This window comes from Lipotes vexillifer, unplaced genomic scaffold, assembly GCF_000442215.2.
Source record: "Lipotes vexillifer unplaced genomic scaffold, Lipotes_vexillifer_v1.1 scaffold498, whole genome shotgun sequence".
NCBI lineage: Eukaryota > Metazoa > Chordata > Mammalia > Artiodactyla > Lipotidae > Lipotes > Lipotes vexillifer.
The window spans coordinates 1,682,413-1,699,109 of record NW_006793744.1 but is presented as its reverse complement, the minus strand read 5'-3'; the positions used below and the strand labels follow the sequence as shown (position 1 = coordinate 1,699,109).

At 45.8% G+C, this 16,697-nt stretch overlaps 1 protein-coding gene across 1 annotated transcript in view; it reads right to left on the bottom strand.

Annotated features, from left to right (window-relative positions):
* TMEM131L (transmembrane 131 like) overlaps nt 1–16,697 on the bottom strand; it is a 170,769-nt gene that overhangs the window by 105,669 nt on the left and 48,403 nt on the right. The gene's annotated exons all lie outside the window — the stretch shown is intronic.

Sequence of the window (16,697 nt, the reverse complement as noted above, 5' to 3'; positions counted from 1 at the left end):
AGGAATGCGGGGATCCTGGGGGAGCGGGGATCCCTGAAGACTGCCTGGAGCCAGAGGAGGTGTAAAGCGTGTTTTAAACCTCTGGTACTTTGTAGCTCTGTTACCTCCAAAGTTAAGTCTAATTGAAACAGCTCTCACCCTTTTCAAACATCAGAACTGCCAGGGGCCAGTGCTCAACAGAACTACCACTATCCAAGAGCCCCATCCTCCCAGCCTCTGCATCCTCCCAGCCTCTGCTTGCCCTGGGGAGGTGGGTCCAGCAGTGCCAGTCTTTCATGTGGTCCAGAACCAGAGCTTCCCAATAAATCAGCAGACTAAATGGCTACAGCAATAAAAGTAACCCACACCTGACAGCAAAACAAAAATTTTAATCAAAGAAAAGACGGTTCCTGCTGTCCCACACTGGGAAAAGCCAATGACTATGGTGGTGGCCTACGGTGGCTCTGGTCACACACTGGTGCCAACTGAGAAACGCCTGTATAGGAACTGCCCTCAGGACCGGTAATACAGAAACTACCTTCTAGTTTAGAACCTATCGTTCTGCCTCGTAACTGCACATGTAGGGACAAGTCTCACACAGGGACCTGTCAGGACCTCTGTCAGACACTTCAGGGAACCCAGACCCATGTGACCACAGCAGAAATAAAAGAGGTGCTGGAAGGAACACACAGGTGATGTCCCCACCTGGCCTTCTAGGAATAAAGTCCGGGAAGGGGCCTCGCCAATCAGAGCCCAACACCAAATACACTGCAGGGAGGGCAAGGAGTAAAAATTATTCTACTCTTGAAAGACTGCTTAGAACTTCCTCAGTCATTGATACACATGACTTTCTTCCCCAGGGTGACTGCAGGAACCCTACAATGGGGAAAGGCTATCTTACTGCCCTATCCAAAGTCCTTCAACACTGTGACAAAGTGCAGAGCTCTGGCAAAACCAGAAGAGGAAAATCGGGGCCAGACTGTGTCCTGTTTCCTAGTCAGGCTTGGGAGAAAGGAGTCCAAAAAAGGTTACGGCAGTGAAAGAAAGAAATTTGCTGAATTCCCAGGGCCTAGAGTCACTGGGTCCCCAGTGGAGACCAACTCACAAAGGTGGAATCAATGACCTAGATGAGTACAAGAGATCATTTGTGTGACCAGAATTTCAGTTTCCAGTGCTATAAAGTTAAGATATCACCCCTAGATCCACTGTGAAGATTAAATGAAATCTGTGTGTAGAGAGCTTTGCAAAGTGCCTGCGGTGTGGTGGAGGCGGGTGTCTGTTCTAAGGGCAGCAGAAAAGCAAAATGGTAAAGATTCATGTTCCAATTTCCATGGACTCTCCAGAAGCAAATCAGGACAAGACCAAAAATGTTTCAGAATTTCACGTACTGAGGAGGGGGCGGCTTGAGTTGGTGGGGGGCAGTGGGCTGAAACGCCTCCGACAATTCCCGCGAGCTGACAGCACCGGGCTGCTCTCAGCTGGAACAGCAGCAAAGTAGCAGGAGCCTCCCTTTCAGTTCAGCCCAGGGAACTTAATTGTTCTTAATTATACAGATGCCACTCATATGCAAATAGTGCATGAAGGCTTTTCCTTTTAAATTGTAATTTTTCTTTCAAACCCTTGAAGCACTTAAGTGTTACTGCTGAAGAAAGAATGGCCCTGAGGTCATGGGGCCCAGGAGAGAGGCCCCTGGGCACAACCTGCCCTCCCTTTGTACAGCCCTGCGCCTGTCCAGGGTCTTGCTCCCAGGTCTCTAATATCCTCCCCTCTCCTTGCAGCATTCTCCAGCCCAGACAAGCACGGTGTGAATCCCGCACGGGTTCCAGAGCCCAGCAGAGCAGGGAGGAACAAGGATCAGCAAGCGGCAATGTAGCTTCAGCCCTTCAATCCTTCTGTCAATGAACACCAATTGCAAAAGAAGTCCAGCGCTCCAGTAAAAACTGTTTCTAAGATAATAACAGCAATTTGGGGGAAAAAAAAAAGCTGCCAACGAGTAAATAAGCAGAAACAAAACTGTCCTGTGCAACATGATTACAACTAAAAACATACAGAGGAAAATGAAAAGGCAATAACCAAAATATTAACAGGCCATGTTAGGATGGGGGAATACTAGTAACATTTCCCTTTCCCCCGATTTTTCCAAATTTGTTACAGGGTTCAATGTCTTTGAGAATATTAACAGTTTTCAGTTACGTGCTTTTAGAAAACTCAAGAGCGATAGGAAGGTACATTCTTCTTAAATACAACCTGTAATTATTTCTTTTTATCATTCAAGTAACACATTTGCACATTTACAAGTTATCTGAAAGCTAACGAAAGTTTCAACTCTCAAACACTTCTTGTTACTTTGCTCCACTTCCCTGTCTCTCCTCCATCTCTTTCAACAGAGACGCCCAGGCTCCAGCCCCAGGCCGCCTTCTTCCCCACCTACAACCACTCCCTGGCTGTTGTGACCCAGTCTCCAGGCTCTATCACCTGAAATTTACATCTCGGGCCCAGCCCTCTCAGCAATCCCAGTACTCCAGCTGCCCACCCACAGGTCTACTGGGACGTCTAAAAGACATTAAAAAAACTGTTCACCCCTGCATCAACAGCCATCTTGGCTCAGCTGTTCCAGCCAATAATCTTGGAATCATCATTGACTGCTCTCTGCCTTACGCCCACATCCATCTATTGGAAATCCTGTGAGCTCTGCCTGCACAACAGATCCAGAACCACACCGCCTTCCCCACCTCCACCCAGGCCTGGGCACCCTCTCTTGATCTTTTGACCACTGACTGCAATTAACTGGGCTCAAGTGGCCTTCCCACAGTCTAGGTCAACACCGGCCAGGACAGCCTTTTTGAACCGAATTCAGCTGGTCTCACCTCTCTGCTCAAAGCCCCCAAAGACTCCCCATCTCATGAGTCTCACAGGAACTAACTCCACAGCACACTCTCCCCATGACTCACCTTCAATTCCCTCCCACCTTGGGATACTCTGCTGTAGCCCAAGGTCTTCCGGCTGCTCTGTAAACACTCCAGGCACAAATTCCCACCTTACAGGCCTCTGCACTGGCCATTCTGTCTGGAACATTCTTTTCCCACGTAGCCTCATGGCAAGCTCCCTTACCTCCTCCAAATCTTTGTAAACTCTCACCCAAACACCCTGCTTATAATGACAGCCCCACCCCATGATCTTCATCCTCTTTTTCCTTGCCCTATTTTTCAACTTTCTCCACACTACACATCACCTTCAAACATCCATACAATTCAGTTGTTTATTATACTCAGATTTGCTGTCTCTTTCCCACACTCTATTAGACTGCAAGCGCTACCAGGACAGGGATTTTGGTCTGTTTTGTGCTGAATGTGTCCCAAGCATTTGGACAACAGTTGCTCCACAGCATTTGTTGCATAGGAGAAAAACTCTTCAACTGGTGTCATGGATTTTTAAAATCACAATCCAGGCCTCAGCCTATCTTTTTAATTATCCAGTATAAAGTTAGCCTCACCAAAATATATCAGAGACCACAGGAAATGTCATGAAAAAAGATTTCCTAAATTTCAATATAAACCTTGACCAAATCTAACTGTTTAAAAAAGGAGAAACAAACTATGTATAGAAAAATTTTAAAAACCAATGTCAGATGCCACGGAGCAACTAAGCCCGTGCGCCACAACTACTGAAGCCCACGTGCCACAACTACTGAAGTCCGCGCGCCTAGAGCCCATGCTCTGCAACAAGAGAAGCCTCAATGAGAAGCCTGCACACCGCAAAGAAGAGTAGCCCCCGCTCATCACAACTAGAGAAAGCCTGCGTGCAGCAACGAACACCCAACACAGCCAAAAATTAAAATAAATTAAATTTTTTTAAAGTTACCTTTTAAAAAAACAAAACAAAACAAAAACCAATGTCAGGCACATTATATTTTTTATTCACCTTAAAAAAGAAAAAAAGTCAGGTCTAGTCATGCCAAGGGTATACAAATTAGAATGACTTACTAAATTACAAATGCCACAATTTTTAATAAAATGACGAGACAACTAAGAAATTAAGAAACAGAGAGGATATTGAGTCTACTGAGAAAAATAAGGCCTTGAATCAGGCACTGAACCATGCAGAGATTAGGCTAGGACCTAGGACCCTAAGAAGAGACCCTGTCTGTTAACCCCTGGCTTGGGGAGGATCTTCGGGAAGCAGCATCCCAGGCCTGGGCCTATTCAAACCTTCTAACTAACATCGAAGCAGCAACATGCCTGAGATGCCCATTCTGGTTCCATTGCTTGAATGAGTGGATTCATAATCCCAGAAGGAAGAAATAAATCTAAGCCTATATAAATAAACAGCAGGTACACAAAAATAGAGGCAAGCTGAGGTGAGGCCCGGCACCTGATCCTAAACCTCACTTCTGCTACCTCAGCTGCACCCCAGGTTCAAGCCCCAGTGGGGAGATGTGTCCCCCACACCCATATCCAGTCCCCCAGCTACCGTGGTGGCGAATGTGGCCAATGTGGGGATGAAAGATCTGAGGAATGGAGAGAAAGTCCCTGACTCTGCTTATTCCCAAAACCAACTGCCCTCCTTCTTCCAGGTTGTGAGAACTAAATAATAAATTCCTTTTAATTGGAATCTGTCACTTGAGGCTGAAAAGGTCCCAACTAACAGTGAGATGAACCCAATAACTAAAACCTAATTTGTGAGATTGGGTCCAAAAGTCAGGAACACAGGTAACCTCTGGAACATTAAAATACATTTTATGACTATTTACGGAAAAAAAAAAGCTTTCTGAGAAATAGGGTGATTCTGCAAAAGCCCTAATAATCTGCATCCCCATCAAAAAACTGTCCCTTGGGGCTTCCCTGGTGGCGCAGTGGTTGGGAGTCCGCCTGCCGATGCAGAGGACACGGGTTCGTGCCCCGGTCCGGGAGGATCCCACGTGCCGCGGAGGGGCTGGGCCCGTGAGCCATGGCCGCTGAGCCTGCGCGTCCGGAGCCTGCACTCCACAACGGGAGAGGCCACAACAGTGAGAGGCCCGTGTCCATACTATTATTCCCGTTTTACAGCTGGGAAACTGAGACCCTGTCCTAATTTAATCATAATTTTTACAACTTGGGCCATACTGTGGATGCAGTTTAGTTTTTCTCTTCATGAAGTTCTACTCTGCTTCGTCTACGGCCCTCCACCATAGTAATTGGAATTCTAGTAAGTGAGCAGGAACTCAAGCCCAGGAAACTCTTGCCCAAGACACATTTTCTTTCCACCACGCTATGATGCCTTACAGTCCACACTGAGAGTCACATAACAACTGCACTTTGGACTTCCCTGGTGGTCCAGTGGTTAAGACTCCGTGCTGCCAATGCAGGGGGCACAGGTTTGATCCTTGGTCGGGGAAGTTCTGCACATGGCCAGGAAAAAAAAAAAAAAAAAAAACAAACCTGTCCCTTAAAAAGTACAAACTATATTTTCTTTATAAAAGAACCACAGCTTCTATTGAGGGAAAGAAACATTCTAAAATTAGATTGTGGTGACAGCAATCTAACCCTGCAGATACACCAAAAAGAACACTGACCTGCACACTTTAGATGGATGAATTGTATGGTATGTGTATTATATTTCAATAAAGCTGTTTCAAAAAAAAAAAAGCAAGTACATATGTTATCCTCCTAACTCAATCATCCTGTCAGGATTCAACGTAGGGAAGGAACGAGGAGGTCATTTCTACAGATGCATCTTCTCAAACACGTAATGGAAGCCCCACAAGCTCATTTCCTTTCTGTGCACACAGATGCCTCTTATGCATAATGAAAATGCCATATGCAGATACGTTTGATTAGCGCGACCACGTTTCCCATTATTATGCAGCACTTTGTAACAAGCTGTCGTTAATGCCTGCCTATTATCCAAGTGCAAAATCATTCCGCCTAATTTCAAGCAGCCTGGCAGCTGCAGGGGAAGAACAGCCTTGCCCTCCAGTGGAGGCCCATTTGACATATAACCCCTGTTGCTACAAGGACCGCAATCATCTAGAGCTAATCAACTGCAATCAAGCAGGCACATCTGTTAGCATGTACCTTCCAAATGCCAGCATGAGAAGACGAAGAGAAGGACAGAAATCAGGACTAGTGTTTTGGGGTTTGGGGTTTTTTTGTTTTTGGTAGGTTTTGTTTGTTTGTTTGTTTTGTTTGGTTTTTGGCAAGGGGGAGGGGAGGCGGTGAAGAAATCAAATAAAAGCAGAACAGGTGCTTGTACCAAGAAATGTTCTCCCCTTGCTGTGTCCGTCCCAATACACATCTTCATGGACATGTGAGCCCTGATCCTTAAACCACCTGGCCTCTAGAGCTCAATGAACTCCACTGCTACTCAATAACTCTGAATTTGCCAGTTCTCCAAATAATCCTTTGACCTCTCTTCTGAGGAGGCATTTCCGTATTTCAAATAGCCTCCATTGTGGTTTTCCTTTAACTATAAACAGAGATAAGAAAATACACTAACAGTACTGCATACAATGAATCAGGGAATTATACTGTGACATTCCATAGTTAGTACAATAACTATGCTGCATATAAAGTATTCAGTTCAATTTTTAACTCTCATTACAAACAACTCAACTTTTATTCTGCATTCAGTAACACTTTTCAAAATATATTTCTTTCCTCTCTTAATAACAAAAGAAGGAAATCCTGTATACTCCACACTATAAATACTGCCACATTCTGGCAGTAGTTACAGAATTAATCCCTTGAAATCCAAAAACAGGTAAATCCTCTGCAGCGGAATTTTAAAATATGTAGCTTCTAAATATTTCCTTCTTTTTAAAAAGAATCATCATAAGCACCAGCTTGTACAGTCAAGAAATTATTTAGTCCGCTGGAATTCAATTCGGCCACCTCTCAGGATAACCAGAAGCAGCTTTTTTAAAATATGGATTCCAGGAATCCACCAGTTCCTCCTGAATCAGAATCTCTGGGGATAGAGACTGGCAATGTTTTGGGAATAATGTCCCCAAGCAATCCCACAGCCCTTGCACCCACTAGAACAGGAGTAGGTGTGTTTGGGAACCACAGATCCATTCATCCATCTATCTGCAGCTCATTCTGAGATCCGTCCAGCGATACTTCTGTTTCCAAGGCAGCTCATTCCCATTATAAAATGTTTCAGTCTCCGCAAGAGTCAGGTGGCAGGAAACACACTAGTTGTTTTAAGCAGAAAGGGATTTTAATTTAGGGAATTAAGTGCTTATGAGATCACTGAGAGGCTCTAGGGAGCCGGCTCTAGGTTGGGCCTCCAGGAAGGAGCTCCAGAGCAACAGGGAACTGCCCCACCATGGGTGCTGGCCTCTGTCACACGGGGAAGGTGGAGACCCTTGGGAGGCTGCCCTGGAACCACTGAGCCAGGAGTGTCCCAGGACCTGAAAACACTGCCTCTGCCACCACCAGATGTCCTACGGCAGATATCCACTGAGTGAGAGGGTGGGAAGAATCACTCACTCTAATGCTCCAGAGGTTGAACTTACATGAGCTGCAAGTGCTTTGATGCCACTGCACTGAACAGTGGTCACCAGAACGCAGTCCAGTGGGCCAGCCTACTCTGAGCAGAGGCCCTCACCTCTAACACACACCAGTGCAGCACTTGCCTCCAAGTAGCCTCTGACCCCTCAAGTCTCCCTCCCCTACCTGACCTCCTCACCTCCTCAGGCCTCTCTCCTCTCCATTTCGCCTTCCTGTGGGGACAATGCTCATTCAGATCCCACGACTGTACCTAATGATATCTTTTGAATTTCTTCTTCTTTAATTCAGTTCATAATGCGGCCAATCTAGATCTTTTAGGGTCCTGATTTTTATCATCCAATAAGCTGACTCTTTGCCCCAAAATCCTGTCATTCACCAAATTAATGATTCTTGAACTGAACAGATAGGATTAATTTTTTAAATATACTAATACCACCTTCACTGGAAAATTCTAATATCGCATTATCAAGATCTGACCAAATTCAACCAGCAACCAGCATTTTTTACATGGTATTTTCTGGGCTACATGTCCAACACAGCATGAGATGCTACAAATGCCCCTGACCACAAACAAGGAGTTGCTATTCTCAGAGGAGTAGCAGAGACTTAAGAAAAAAGAACAGTAGAAACAGCGAGAACTTTATGTGTTGCAAATAGAACATCTGACACCAATATGAATGATGAACTGCTCAGACCTGACATAGTGATGGTGATTCTTAAAACACGGTCTCATGAAATGAACATATGGAAACATCTTGTGTAACAGCCCACAGAGTCCACTTTTGCAATCAGATCTTAGTTAATTCAATACACTGTGTGACTTCAAAACATGGGCATATGTCAAATCTGAAAACTCTCCCACAGTTACCCGGATGGGGTGGGGAGGGAAGGCAGGTCTTTCGAGCAAATGAAACCATTCCTGACCCAGGGAGCAGGCCAGAGAACATGTGTGTTCTCTTATGAGTAAAATTAATTTGGTATCGCATTTTTACCCACATTAAGATATCCCCCTGAGGATTCAGTCTTCTCTGCTCATTGGTTTTTCACCTCTTTCAACCCACTCCCTTCCAAAGCAGCAGCGTCTGTTTCTAAATAAGGAGTCCACACCGGTCTTTTACTTTACATGCTTACTTCCGGTAAGTGGAAACATATACACCGAGTGAGCTCTCTTCAAGGTATGGTTGAAGAGGTGGAAGATGCACACCCACAAATGTTTGCTGATTTAAGTGGAAATTTTACTTTCATTTCTTTTGTAAAAGGATTCCAGCCCATCTACCACACCTTAGAAGCATGCTGTATGCAATTTCCTTAAATAGAAAATTCAAAGTAATCCATCATTTCTTTTACTACTGCAAGTACAACCAACTCTATGTGGGATGGAACATTTCCATTTTGTACAGATGAAAGTCAAAGTTCGTGGACACTAAATTCAGTGTAATTTCTCATAAGCACCAAGATAAAATTAATCACAAAATATCCCGGAAATCACCAATGATCTCGGAACAGACAACAGTGGTGTCCCGAAGCCCTCTGGACAGTGAGGGTAAAAGCAATGGAAGGTTCTTCCTCACCTCCCAGGACCCTTCCTCCTTAATTCAGAGGATGCCAGCCTCCCAGACCACTAAACACAAAGTTTCCCCACAGAAAGGGAGCAAAACTGCAGCACCTCATGTGACCCACAGCACAAATGTCAGATAAGAAACCATGCTGTACAGCCGCATAGCACAGGGAGATCAGCTCCGTGCTTTGTGACCACCTAGAGGGGTGGGATAGGGAGGGTGGGAGGGAGACGCAAGAGGGAAGAGATATGGGGATATATGTATATGTATAGCAGACTCCCTTTGTTATAAAGCAGAAACTAACACACCACTGTAAAGCAATTATACTCCAATAATGAAGTTTAAAAAAAAAAGATACTGAAAAAAACAAACCACATTAATTTAAAAAAAAAAAAAGAAAGAAAGAAGCCACGCTGCTGCTTTTCCAGAGTCTAGCCTGTCTCAAGCCCACACTCTCCCAGGGAGGGAACAGCTCCCTCCTCCTCCCCCAACCCACCCGCAGCAAGCCCTTTTCTCCCTGTGCTCTTTCTATTAGTCTCAGAAACTCTAAAACTGAGGCATATGTTGTAACCGCCTTGCTGATTGTACAGCAACTTTAATACAAACACTTTACGAGACAGGCCGAGAAAGGGAGCCTCCAGGAGACAAAACCAGTATTTTCAAGGAAGTAAGAGGAGAAACATAGGAGAAAATGGACACGAGGGAGGTATTTCCTCACGTTCAAGTCAGTCTTTCCCTCCTCTACCTGCTTTTAAACTGACACTTGTTCTCACTGTTTTTAATTGTTTTATTGTTTTTAAACCTAGAGGTTTCCCCCTATATTTTTTCGCAGGTGGATGTTTTATCTGCATTACTGCAACCAGTCTGTACACTCTAATTTTAAAACCAATCCTCTTTTTTCAATATTTTAAAACATGCCACATGGTTTTCTCCAGTCACTGGAAAAGGATACACTAAACATAAAAACTCGGGTTTTTCAACCCACAAAAGCTACCGATGCCAAGTGCTAGGAGCTCAAGTATGGCCTTACTCTCTGTTCTGTTTTCATAGCCTAGGTTCTCCCTATCAATAAATTTCCATTTTTACAACTAAATAACCCGCTCTTTGAAGAGGCAAGCTGTAATGTAACCTGTTTTATATTATCTAGTGCCAAAATCTGAAAGTAAGCAGAGGCTACACTATTTCACCCCCAGTTCTAAAAGTCCCAACGTATCCACACTGCTGTCCACGTCACAGAGACAGAACTCGTGGTGAGGGCCTGTCTGGGCCACAGCAGGCCAAGGAAACTCAGAACAGTCCACAGGACAGAGCAGCTGCTCACACGACTGGTACAGCCGACACTCGAAACACACAGGACCAGAAATCAAAGAATCCTCTCAAATTGCAAAAATATGGAACCAAAGAGATGAAGCTAAAGAGAAACAAATGCAAGATGGTTCACTAAGGCAGGAAAGGCTAACACATGGACAGTGGCCCATCAATGCCTGGACCGCGTGCCAGCCACACACGCAGCACTGGGGAGGGCGAGGCACCTTCCGGACAGCTGGTCTTAAAAGGGGCCATCCTCACACAGAGACAGTCCCCACCTCCCCGCCACAGCACATGCCTAGAAACCAGAAGGAACGTAAAGCCGATCACATGTTCCCATAGGAACTACAACATTACAATTGTACAATCAACGGATTACATCCCGGTCAAAGGCACCAAATAAACAGCAATGACAATTTGCACAAAATCTATGACACAGCTACAAACCCTCCAAATATTTAACATAAAGTGATCAAAATCAAGCCCAAACCCTGAAATTTTGTGTTAGAAGTGACCTTACAGACCACAGGGTCTGAATCTCTTCTTCGCCAGGTCAGGAAATGGAAATCCAGAGGACCACTTGCCCACCGCCAGGGATCTAGTTAGAAGCCAAGTGAGAAACAAACCCAGGCCTCCTACCAGCCAATCATGTGCTCCTAGACAAGCGTACTTTCTTTACAAAAGTCCCTGGAAACAGGCAAAAAACATACAGCGTTATATATATGCTGTCTCCAAAAAAAGACATTAACGTAAAAAACATAACTCCCATATAACACATTTCACCTGCCAACATCAGTCATTAAAAATTATATATCTGTGTGCTTGTTATTAGCTACCATTTTTCTTTTTGGTGTTTTTTAAAGTTACAAAGTACTGGGAGAAGGCCTGGACTGCCCATCCTGAGTAGCCCTGGCTTTTGGCCATCCTCTCCTTCCAGTTAGAGGCTTGGCCTCTCTGGCCACCAGGACCTGCATGTGACCCAAGGCAGGTCCACCGGAGCCCTTCCCTGGATCACATGCACCAGAAGGGAATTCTTGGGGTGGGAAGCTTTGAGAAGGGCCACCTAGCATAGTCAGTGGCCAAACTCCCCACTAGACTTTGAGAGGCCGAAAAAGTCAAACGGAAGTGAAACACAGGAGAGAAAGACAGCCTCCCCACACCTAAAGTGAGGTGTGCTGGTCAAACAGTCTTAGTGAGGACAGTGGGATAAGGACGATTTCTATCCTCGTGGTTCTTTTCTGAATTCCCTAATCTTGCTACAACAAACATGGCTTTTGTAATGAGAAATGTCATAAGAAAACTGTCGTGAAGGGTAGGGCTGGACTAGGATGGACTCCCTTTCCTGACTGCCTAAGCCTCTTCTGATTGGCTGAAACCCTGGGTATCCCCCAGAACACATGGTAAAAAACAAATAAAACTTTCTGCATAATCTATGAGGCTGACTGCTGGGTGAGGGTGATAGCTTCTTTTCTGGGTGTGGACCCCATTCGGACATAAATTTCATTGTATTATTTTTTTTGATATGATTTCTCATCCCTAATTTATTTATTTATTTATTTTAATTTCTGGCTGCATTGGGTCTTCGTTGCTGCACACGGGCTTTCCCTAGTTGAGGCGAGTGGGTGCTACTCTTGGTTGCGGTGCACGGGTTTCTCATTGCAGTGGCTTCTCTTGTTGTAGAGCATGGGCTCTAGGCGTGTGGGCTTCAGTAGTTGTGGCACATGGGCTTAGCAGCTGTGGCTCGCAGGCTCAGTAGTTGTGGCTCACAGGCTCTAGAGCGCAGGCTCAGTAGTTGTGGTGTATGGGCTTAGCTGCTCCGTGGCATGTGGGATCTTCCCAGACCAGGGATGGAACCCGTGTCTCCTGCATTGGCAGGAGGATTCTTAACCACTGTGCCACCAGGGGAGTCCCAGACATAAATTTTAATTTGAACACTAGCTAACTACAGACCTTTTCCCACAATCCTATTGATAATAATATGTTAACTAATGATCACATGAAAATTCAACTCTAAAACTTGAGGGTAATGACAAGCATGCAACCTCCTTTCTGACTGCTCTCCTCAGAACATCCTTCAAAATAGCTAGCCAACAAACTGTGCAAAGGTCAGCCTTTGCATTTCTAAACCTCAGTTCCTCTTCCTCAAAGACTTCTCCTTCTTTTTACCCCAAGTCTTACCTTTGGAATTGCGTCAGATCTGGTTTCCTTCTACACAATGCGGTGATGTTTTCCTTCAAATTTTTAATTTTTTGCTTACTATTATGTCTCTCTCCCCTCTCCATCTCATTCTTGAGACAACTGTGCCCTTCTCCAGCCTTAGGCAAACTGCCTAAACTCATGTCGTATAGAAGGAATGCCATTCGACAGACAGCAACGGAGACAAACTAGGAAATCCCTAAATTTCACAAATACTTCTACTTAAACAGCAACATAATTCTGGCAGTTTTAATTCACGTGGTTTGCCAATGCCTGACATAATATTTGGGAATTATATTCACAGGAAACTCTATTTCAGGTCTTTTTTTTTTTTAATATTTATTTATTTATTTGACTGCGCTGTGTCTCGGTTGTGGCACACGGGATCTTCATTGCAGCACGCAAACTCTTAGTTGCAGCATGTGGGATCCAGTTCCCTGACCAGGGATCGAACCTGGGCCTCCTGCACTGGGAGAGCAGAGTCTTAGCCACTGGACCACCAGGGAAGTCCCATCAGGTCTTATTTTGACAGGAAATACCAAAGCCATGACAAATGTCCACGGCAAAAAAATATAGGTAATTGTACAGTCACATGGTCTTCAATTTTTTTTTTAGACCAAAGAGAAAATAGTACCACAGAAATATTACACAATAGTTAAGTGAATAGACAAAGCCACAAAAACCTACTCAATCCTTAAGTCCTATAAAGTCTAACCATCAACTATCAAAGTGGGCTAAGGGAAAACCCAGCAGCCCACAGAGGCCGTGGGGATTTCCTCTGACTTTTCTGAATCACCAAAGGCAACTGAAGGTAGGGCCTCAGGCAAACCCAGAACAGAAAGTGGTCCGTGGGAGGTGGGAGTGGGAGGGTGGGGAGGCCCTGGAGGGGGTGGGTAAGGAACAGAGTGAGAGTAAAGGATGGAGGGACAGCAGCAGGCGTGGCATTAACAAGGAGACCTGGGAGTGACCACCTTCCGGGCAGGCTCTCCAGTCATTCGAAGAAACACCCTGGGAACACAGAAATTTAACAACAGCAGAAGGAGCTTGCTCTTAAGAACGTCATCTCACTTCATCTAGTGCAGACAAGCCAGAGACTAGAGAGATGCAGGTGGAAGGCAGAATGTTCTAGCAGAGGGAGCAGCGGCTGGGGGAGGGGTCAGCCTTCCTGAAAGCGACACCCTGGGGACCCAGATGGGAATGCTCTTGGCACTGAATCCACCTCTGCTTCCTTCATCCCGTCCCTTCCTTGCCCTGGTGTCCAGCACACGGCCTCCCTCCCAGCCCTCCTCAACCCCACCCCGGAAGAAAAGAGACTACCTTTCTGAGGCCTCCTCATACTTGCACATAGTGAAAGCCAGCACACCTATTTGCTACCAACTGATGAACTTAGAAAGTTGAAATTAAAGGGCACAACACAGGAACTCAAAACCCACAAGGTGAAGCTTCAAAGGTGAGAATGTCCCATTTCATACAAGGCGGTTAAGGGTTCCCACTCCTCTGCTCCACGTTCTCCCCCAGCACCTTCCCCGCAGCCGACACACAGTCGCACTTGATACCTCACCGTCTTCACGACTTACATTCCACGTTCCCTCACGTCCCTCACAACCGAAGAGGAGGCCAGAGGCCCCGGTACCTGTACGATTCAACTCTAAGCCACTCTGCCCTGAGACGTAGCCTCAGTAGAAGCACAGACACCAAAAATAGCAAGAGTCATGCTGGGTAGGAGAGTTACAGAATGTTTTTCTTCTTCTCTGTATTGCTGAAAGACTGTGAAATAAACATGCATTTCTTCTGTAATAACAGTAAGAAATAAAGAACAGAAGACGACCAACAGCAAAACAAAGCGCACAGGCTACAACACAGACATGACGCTCAGTGAAATAAGCCAGGTCCAGAAGGACAAACACTGATGATTTCACCTACATGAGGTGCTTAGCGTGGTCACACTCATAGTGACAGACAGTAGAAGGGTGGTGGTCAGGGGCTGGGGGACGGGGAATGGGGAGCTAGTGTGTAAAAAGCACAGAGTCACGGGCTTCCCTGGTGGTGCAGTGGTTGAGAGTCCGCCTGCCGATGCAGGGGACACAGCTTCATGCCCCGGTCCGGGAAGATCCCAGCGGAGCTGCCGGGCCCATGAGCCATGGCCACTGAGCCTGCACGTCCAGAGCCTGTGCTCCGCGACGGGAGAGGCCACAACGGTGAGAGGCCTGCGTACCACAAAAAAAAAAAAAGCACAGAGTCACAGTTCTGCAAGAAGAAAAGAGTCCTGTGGATGGACGGTGGTGGTGGCTGCTCAACACTGTGAACGGACCCAATGCCACTTAATGATTAAAACGGTAAACTTTATATTATATATAACTGTATCACAATTAAAATAAATAAAATTTGTTTAAAGCGTTTTTTGATGTGTGTACACTACTGCTTCTGTTTGTTTTTTGTTTTGTTTTCTTTTTAACATCTTTATTGGAGTATAATTGCTTTACAATGGTGTGTTAGTTTCTGCTTTATAACAAAGTGAATCAGTTATACATATACATATGTTCCCATATCTCTTCCCTCTTGCATCTCCTTCCCTCCCACCCTCCCTATCCCACCCCTCTAGGTGGTCACAAAGCACCGAGCTGATCTCCCTGTGCTACGTGGCTGCTTCCCACTAGCTATCTATTTTATGTTTGGTAGTGTATATATGTCCATGCCACTCTCTCACTTTGTCACTGCTTCTGTTTTATGTTTTGGTTTTTTGGCCACGAGGCATGTGGGATCTTAGTTCCCCAATCAGGAATCGAACCCGCACCCCCTGCACTGGAAGGCGAAGTCTTAACCACTGGACCACCATGGAAGTCCCAATAAATAATTTTTTTAAAGGAACAATCTTCAGGAATTTATTGTATCTAAATTAGGGTCCATCTGTATTTAACACATACTTTTCTCGAGTAATGCACAATGGTCCCAGCAATTATAACAGAGACTATCTAATTCCTAACCAGAACAGTGAGGGTGGACACGTGTACTGAGAGAATCCTGCCTGGAAGGCCAGGGCCCAGAATTTTCCCTGGAGAAGCAGCCAGCCCCTTCCCTCCCAAGGATACCAGCACCATTACCCACAATACAGCCGCCACCACCATTAGCTGAATCCCCAACACATATTCACCTGATACATGTTCTCTCCATGCCCACAACCACCCTAGGACAGCAGGTATGGTCTCCAGTCTACACATAAAGAAACGAGGCCCAAGATGACATAGCCAAAAGCGGCTGAAGCCTGGGATTCACCCACGTGGGGTGATGCGTGGACCCACCATAAACCCACTGCCCCTGAGTCACAACACACACACACACATACACACTTCCCAGGGTGGACTGCAAGTCTCTCCACCCACTCATTACATACACGCTGGACCCCTGCTCTACAACTTCACGGCACCATGGAAATACTGGATCCAAAGACCTCAACAGAAAAAGCAGAAGCTACAACCATGCCCTGGAAGGTTCCGCAGGGCTTCCCATTAACTAACTCCAAAGAAAAGGGAAAGGAGAGGTCTGTGTGGGGCTGGCCTTTCCTGAGCTCACATCAAGGCTAATTGACTATTTTTAAGATGGATGCAAACTGAGCACTCTATCTTTGAGGTTCATTTTAAGATTAAAAAAAAAAAATCTCCCTTCTAAATCTTAAGTAAAACTGGCACCAAGAAAGATGGTTCATGGATGTGCTTGAAGCCTCCAGAGACCCCCACCACCACAGTCCGCTCAGAGGAGGAAGCGGGTCCAGCTGTCCGGCACAGAGAGGGCCCCCTTCCTGGCCCCAACAGGAACCCCTGGGCCAGTGCTGCTGTCTTCATCATTCACGTGGCCTTTATGCACCGGGCTTTACCCTGGTGGTTCCGTTTTCACATGCATCAATGTAAACTCCCTGTGGTCAAGGGCTGTCAAACTTCCCTATGCATCCACGGCAACTAATCCTGTTTCCTACGCTTAACAGACACTTGGTAGAGCAGGTTCTTCAAAGAAGCCTTGTGTAAAAGGAGAGTGTGATTGGAGCCAACAGGCCACCTTCCTAAAGACTCAGTGAATTTCTGTCTCAAAGCTTGATCAGCCGCTCGGCTCCGCTGGGGACCAATGAGGATGGCGTCAACGCATCCGACGGCGGGGGGCGGGGGGCGGGGGG